Source organism: Lucilia cuprina, chromosome 6, assembly GCF_022045245.1.
Source record: "Lucilia cuprina isolate Lc7/37 chromosome 6, ASM2204524v1, whole genome shotgun sequence".
Classification (NCBI taxonomy): Eukaryota; Metazoa; Arthropoda; class Insecta; order Diptera; family Calliphoridae; genus Lucilia; species Lucilia cuprina.
Window position 1 is genome coordinate 25256090 of NC_060954.1, and position 8293 is coordinate 25264382.

An 8293-nucleotide genomic window follows, 5' to 3' on the forward strand; every position below is an offset into this window, starting at 1 on the left:
AGCATAGCTTTACAATGATATATAACACTTAATGGTTTCATTCTATTATTAATCAAATTTTCCAGTTTAACTCAAATATTAACACAATTTATACCAAAAATCTACTTATTTGTTAGGTTTGATTAGTAAATTACAGTTTCTATGTTATTGTTTATTTCGTAATGTTCACAGTTTTCGATAAATTTAAATAAAATTTTATCTAGATCAAGGATCGGCAGACATATACTACATTTCACACTTTTATAAATGAAAGAGCGAAAAAAAGAAATAAGAAATCATTGTGCTATCATCTCCACTAAAATTCATGTATGGAAACTGAAATTTAGAAATAATATTAATGTAACACAAAACTAATAATTTTATGTTTAATAGTGGCAAATGCCTTGTTTTGCACATATTTATTTTAATTATTAAAATATAAAACACAAATTTGAGCTTTTTAACTATATTTTTAATTAAATATATAATATTTGCCTTGTTTTGCAAAATCTAAAAAGAGACTGAATTGTGTTTTTATGCGTGTGAGTAGTCTGTGTAAATTTAGTAACGGCCAAAATATACTGTTATAGCAGTTGCCGATCGTGAATCTAGATTGAATTTTGGAAAACGGAAAAAAACGTTTCAGTAGATTTTATTTATTATTATTTGGTATTAATTTTAACGAATTATATCAAATTAATCTATGTTAAAATGTAAAAAATCTGTAAATTTTACGAAAAATTAGGAAATTTCGATTACTGTTACACAAAAATTTCTGATATGCCATTGAAAGCGTCTCTCAAGGACCATTTCTTTTCCTTTGGAAGAAATATAAAAAAATAATAAAAACATCAAAAAATGACCTTTTGTCCTTTGATCCAGCTCGCAAATATTGATAACATTTTGAGAAAAGCTATCTTGTAATCAATTAAACTTTAATGTTAATCTGGAACATCGACACCTTATTTTTCCTCCATACAAACGGGGTTACCATATCGTTCCTAATAAGTAAAGCAGCAATTCAGATGCCGGCCATTCAGGCTTCTTTACTGTTGAAAGTAAGTCGTGTATAAAATTCTCAAAGACTGGTCTGTTTCATTTGACCGAGATTTACATTTATTAAGAGAAGTTGCGAGAAAATTTCCTCCAAATCTTATTGCTACATCATTTTATATCTTTCCTTTGGAAGAAATATAAAAAATAAAAACCTCAAAAAAGGACCTTTTTATCTTTTGATCCCAGGACTAACATTTAGAGAAAAGCTAATAAATCAATAAAACTTTAATTTTAGTCTGGAACATAGACACCTTATTTTCCCTCCATACAAACGGGGCAACCATAATATACATATGTATTATTATTATTAGAGTCCGACCGAACTAAAAAATTCGTTCGGTACCTTTGGTTTGTTCTTCTTCAACATTAGGGTGTCCCGTGGGCCACTTTTTAGGAGGAATACCTCTATAACGATGGGTTTCAATAAACTAAATACGGGAAAAATAAAAAACATTTTTTGGAAAAGGTCCTCAGTTCCCTACCTGTGATGGAAAACCTTGATCTCAGTGCAATATATTCAACCTTTTTTTTTCAAACTTTTGGAATTGGGTGTGTATATCCACAAAATGACATTTATTGTATTATAAGGGGCATACAAATTTCATAAAATTCTGAAATAGACTAAACCAAATGCCAAATATTTTTCTATATGAGCAAAAAATTACTACAATTTTGACACCCATTTCGATAAAAAGCAAAAACAAAATGCCTCTCAAACCCATCAAAAACAAGTATGAATGTATAGTCGGGCGTAGCCGATCATATGATACCCTACACCAGTCAGTATGTATGCTAAAAATGGGGATTATTAAAAAAAATAAAGCATTTGGTTTGTTTTTTAACTTTATTTCGGAATATTTTTACTTTTTTTTTGGCAAAAAAAGAGATTTTTTTAAGAGGGCCCAAAGGGGAGTAGGGCAAAATATGGCCCTATCCTTAAAAATGTTGGTAGGGGGAGTTAAGTCTTCTTCAATATTATTTATGTAGAATTTAAAAGTGTTATTAGTGTTTGTAAGTGAATTTTGACCTTTAAGTCATTTTCTGAAGGGGGATAGGGCCAAATGAAGCCCGATCATTACAAAAATCGGTAGTGTCATTTAAAGATCTATAAAACTAAGTTTTGTCGACTTTTGTTAACATAATAGATCATTTAAGTTAATTATAAGCCAGAAGGCCCTATTTGGGGGGTACGGTTGTATGGGGGCTAGTCGAAATAATGGACCGATTTTAACCATTTTCAATAGGCTTCGTCCTTGGGCCAAGAAGCGTGTGTGCCAAATTTCATCCAATTATCTTGAAAATTTCGACCTGTACCTTGCGCACAAGGTTTACATGGACAGCCAGCCAGACGGACGGACGGATATAGCTTAATCGACTCAGAAAATTATTCTAAGCCGATTGGTATACTTTAATAATATTATATGTTACAAACATCAGCACAAACCCAATATACCCTACCCACTAAAGTGGTGTAGGGTATAATTATTTTGTGGACCAGAAATATTCTATAATTTTTTAAAATTATTATAGACATTATTATAGACACGGGTCTTCTTATTATTGGTTTTTTATCATATAGTGGTGTCCGTATATGGTTATTTTTTTTTCGTGTTGCACTGTGATATTATCGTTATTGTAACAATTTTAAAATATCATATTATGATCAAAATATTTCAACATGATATTTTTGTATTTATCATAATATTGCTTTAAATATGTATCGAAATCAAAATGAAATTTATCGAATCAGTAAAGTTATAGTTTCCAAAAAATAAATAATATTATAAAGATTACATATATATTTACAATACTTAACACAATTCGAAAATTTCATTTTGCAGATTTATATGAAATTTGATTTGTCCATTTTGAATACCAATCTAGATCGTTTGAGAATAGGATCTAGAAAATTTCGATGTTATAAATGAGATCAAATATTTATAATCGAAATTAAATCATTCAAATTATATATTTCTCTTTTCTTAGCTTTTTAATCACTTTCTGGTTAACAGTTTTTCAAATCAGCAAAAAAACGAACAGTTAAAATGGCGTTTTGTACCTATATATATCGGAAATTTATTGTACAGACAGGATATATGATAACTTCTGTAAACAGCATTTATAAAACTTTTTGATGAGGTAATATATGATAAAAAAAAACATTTTATAAAAAGTTCGGGGTTCGGTCAAAATTTCGCGAACATCGAAAATTGTCCGAAGCTCACTTTTTACCGAACCCCGTACCCGAACGTTCGGTTGGACATTAATTAAATTTTTTCGGTTCAGTCTGTCACATACATATTTGCAAATGCACATGTTTGTAAGAATTAAAATTACATACTAAAAATAAAACAATAAAAAATAACAAATCAGTCTAGTTTGATGATAGAAGAGGGAAATCATAACTTAAAGCCGTGATACACGATTGTCAGATCTTACAACGTTGTAAGTAAAATGTTTAGAAAATGTGTAACAATCGTCTGAACTTACAATTTTACTTTTGCAACGTTGTGAGGAAAAGCATTACCGAAAATATTGCAAGACAAAATTTGTAAGTCGTTGTATAACAAATGTACAATCAGTGTTGGCTAACATGATAACATAAAAATTATTGCCAAGTTTTTGCAGTGTACTAAACAAAACCCTAATATCAATACATATTACAGTATCGTTTAATTAACTATACATTATAAATTCTAGGACATCGATTTTTTCCATAAAACAAGATTTGAAAAACCAAAAATTTCAATAAGAACTTAAATAATTGGTTGAACATATTTTAATTTAAATTTTTAGAAATTCTTTGATTAAGATTATTTTTTTTAATTTTATTACGGACTTTTCAGACATATTTTTGTAATTTACCTCAAAAACGATTTCACTGTATTATAATTACAAATGTAGAGCCATTTGCTAATTTTACATTTTAAAATGCTACTTGCTGAACCATAATATTTTCTTTGAAATCTTTGATAAAAAGATGACTTTCATTGATTTCACTATGAGTTGTATGTATGTTTGTGAATATCAAAGATTTCACAAACAATTTCTAAAAAAATGTTACTTAAAGAATTTTTTATTTTTAAAGTTTTGATATTTCACAAAAACATCTAACCAAACATTGCTGAGGATTTTTTGCAATTACTCAAAATCTAATAGTATTTAGTGATGTATATCTGTTTTTTCCTGAATAATACTAAAAAATACGACGCTGTTCAAGAAAAAAGAGAAAAACAAAAAGAAGAAATAATAATTAAAATGTCGACAAAATTTTAATAAATTGAAAAACATGAATGAAAACTTTATTTAAAATAAAAGGTAATGTTATTTTCAATATCTATTTTTTATTATATATATGCCCTATTTTCTTTTTATTTATTCTTTTTTTTAATTATTTAAAACGTACAGTCCGTCCGTCTTGTCGTTCAGGGTCAAAACCTTACTGGTTGAAACCTTGTTGTACCTGCGCACCCCAGGAGTGGTGGAGCGAAGTTACTGGTGAATTTGTATTTAATATATTCAAACAAATAAAACTTTCCTTGAAATTTTTGTTTTTGAGTTTTACTTTACGCTGGCCACTTGCTTGTTCGGTGATCGCCGTCGAGAAAAAGGACTGACATTTTCCGTTTTAGGGTCCGAGAAACCTCGGATAGCATTATGGCTTCCTGCCTTTTTTATATATTCAACCGTTTGAATCTAATATCAACTTTCTTTTCCTAATCTTTGTTTTTGTTTATTTCCTTCATTTTTTTAACGTCAAATGACGCGTTGCCAACTTCTCACTAATCTTCTTCTTATTTTCTACCTCCACTCACCTAACTACAGGGTGCACCCGACAAACCGTAACCATAAATGGATTACAGAATGGGGTGGAAAAATTTGTCCCTGAATTTATGAATGTCCCTAATTTTAAAAATTTTCTGGGATTTTGGGCATTTTCTTTATTCCCAACAAAATAATTTGTAATATGGCAACCCTTTATCCATTCATAACCAAAAGTGCGACTCTGTACCGCCGTTAAGACTGGTCGTGCGGCGACGTACTCTGATTTTACTACACAGCTGTTTGGAATAAAATGGAAAGGGAGGAGAGAGAATGCAAAAACGTAAAAACAAAAATTCTTAATGCATTTTTTGTTTGTTTCTTTCCGGAATGTGGCTACCGTTAGCTATTGGGTAGGTGCTGATGTAATTTCTGGAGTTGGACATGTGCAAGGTAAGTGACAATGAATTTTAAGTGTAAAATTTAAAATAAAGTGTTTTTTAAGTAAAAGTGCTATTAGGGTTTTTTTGAAACTACAGTGAGTGTGAAAAGTGTGTGTAAAAAAAAAATAAATAAAATTGTCCTAAGTGAAAAAAAATAAAATTTGGAAAATACAGTGAGTACAAAAAGTGCGCGGACGGACAATTAAAATAAAAAATTAATAAAACGCGAAAAATATTAGTGCCGGTAAAAATTAACAAACTAAAAGTTATTTTTCCAGAAATTACAGTGCGGGACAAAAGTGAAGTGTAAAACAAAATTAAAGTGAAAAATTAAGGAAAAATTAATTAGAACTATTGTGTGAAACAAAATTGTGTCTGTGAATAAAAATGGAATCTACAGTGTGCGACAAAAGTGAAATGAAATAAAACAATAAAAGTGAAAATAAAATTAAACTGTTATGCGAATGAATTGTTGACGGTGAATAAAAAAATAAAATAAAAACTAAAACGGAATTTACAGTGACGATTAAAAGTGTGCGGTGTTTAAAAAAAATAAAAGTGAATAAAAATGAAAGTGAAACTGAAAACTAAAGTGATGGTAAAATAAACTGGTGTAAAACAAAAAAATTTTTTTTGGAAAATACAGTGGCGGATAAAAGTGTGAGTTTTTGAAACAAAACAAAGAAATAAAACTATTGAACTGGGCTATGGTAATTAATTAAAATCTAAAATTTTTTACAGTGGTGTGCGACACTTGTGTGACAGTGGAAATCGAAAATCTAAGAAAATTACTGAAATGAACTAAAATTCTAAAAACGAGTGATTAATTAGAAATGATGTGAAAATGATAAAGTGGAAAAATGTAAAAAGATAAAACTATGGCGAATAATTAGTAAAACGAATGGTGTTCACTAAAAGTGCTATGAACTAAAAAGCTAATGAAAACTAAAAGTCTTAAAATAAAAGTGAAAAATAAAAAAAATTCACAAATAATTAATTCAGATTTTTTTGTAACTTATAGTTTTTTTATCCTTTTTCTATAATTTTTTTTATAATTTTTATAAAATTTTGAATTTTCATTTTCTCTGAATATTATTTCCTATTTCTAATGCTTTTCCTTATATATTTTCTCTCTTTCCAGATTATTAATTCATTATGGAGAAACTAGAACTGGACTTCAATGAAGACTCAGGTAAGTCTTGTGTTAAAGAGCTAGGTGGGAAATACAAGGACTAGATTCACCAAAGATTTCAGGATAAATCCTTTGATCTATGGCGAGAAATACCCCTTGACATTTCCAGACAGTAATATAAAAACAAAATTAATTTACTAGTATAAGTGCTGTTGAGATTTGAAAAAGCCCTAAAGATGCATTATACAAGAGAAATGTTCTCCGACAAATTCATTATTATTTCTTTTGGAATTTTTCTTTTCTCAACTAAAAAGGTATATATCAATAATATTTTGTTTCATACAGGTTCTGTGGGAATTCAAGTGCCTCGTGAAGGACGAACCCTATGATGCCAACTCAAAAGAATTCAGTGGAATTGGTAAGTATTATAAAATAATATCGAAAATTTAAATTTAAAAATTATTTGAATCTTAACTAAAGTCTTCCGAACTTTCCTTCAGGTAACAACAACAACAATAGAGAGGCTAAATTGAGAGCAGATGATGAAGCAGATAATCCGGGTGAGTGAATATTTAGAATCGTAGATTAGATTAGAAGATATATTTTTAATTAGTGCAGAATTCGGTAGTAATAACAAAATAAAGGTTAGAAAAACTATGAAACCAGGCCCTAAACTACTTGTTATTATTACTGAATTCAAATGAATTGTGTTTAGTATAGTTACTGATGATATCCAGGACAAAACTGAAGATTCTGTACTATCAATCATTTATATCTCAGCCAGTGACAATCTGCTTACGTAATGAACAACTACATGTTGGTCTTCCAATATGTATTGTCCCAATTGTTTTCTTTGGTATCGATTCGCTGTAAGATCGGACTCAGAATTGCGTCATTGCCCTTGGTGACTAATAACCCTTACGCCTTGAATGGCACGGTACCAGAAGGCTTTGATGGGGTTGCACCTTCTAATAGGGTAATGACCGGTTACACATGTAATCAGCTAAGAAACGTTGGCCTTAAGTCGATCCAAAGAAATAATTATTCATTCCAAAGAAGCTATGGATCTCACTGGACTACGATATAAATGAACGGTATGTACAGATCTCAATACTACTCAGGATACATCAACAACTATACCAAACAGAAACTCGCTGCAAATTAGAAAAAGACATATTAATACGAAGACTCGACCAAAAGTATTTAAAAATAGGTACCCATCCAGTCACATATTAGGTGACTAGTAGACTCTGTCAACCAGTAGATATTCAGGAAGAAATGTCAGGACTAGAACCACCAAAGATATTGAAGCTATTGATTTGGATTTCCCCTGAAAATCTTCGATCTCATATAAACTGTTACCGACTGGTCGGACGATTCGGCATTTTAGAAATTTTCGGGCGAATTTGGCGTTGAAATTGTTTTTAAAATCGCTCTGCTGGAAGTTATGTCGGTAGACTTCCTGACCGGGTATGAATTTATCTGGACGACACCGCGTATTATACGATTTTTCGTTGCGAGCGTACGGTTTATGTAGATTTTCGCGAATTCTCTACCGTATCAAATCCAATCTATCAGCATTCGGAATGACGTTAGTTTCGGGATCGTTTAAGATTCTAAGTTTGCGTGCCAACTGGTACTTATACGCTACCATGACCAATCATATTCATTCATAAGGCGAAATAGGGCGTAACTCCTATCGACGACTGCACGGAAGACCTTAAGGAAAACTCAATTTCGGACAAATGTTTGTCCCATTCTGTATGGTCTTCCTGCAGATACGACCTTACGGCTGCTAAGATAGATTGGTTAGCCCGCTCGGAGGCATTAGCTTGCAGCGAGTGAGTTGCAGTTCTAACATGTCTGACACCGAAATTCTTTATCATATCCGCGAATTCTTTACTTACGAACTGCTTTCCAT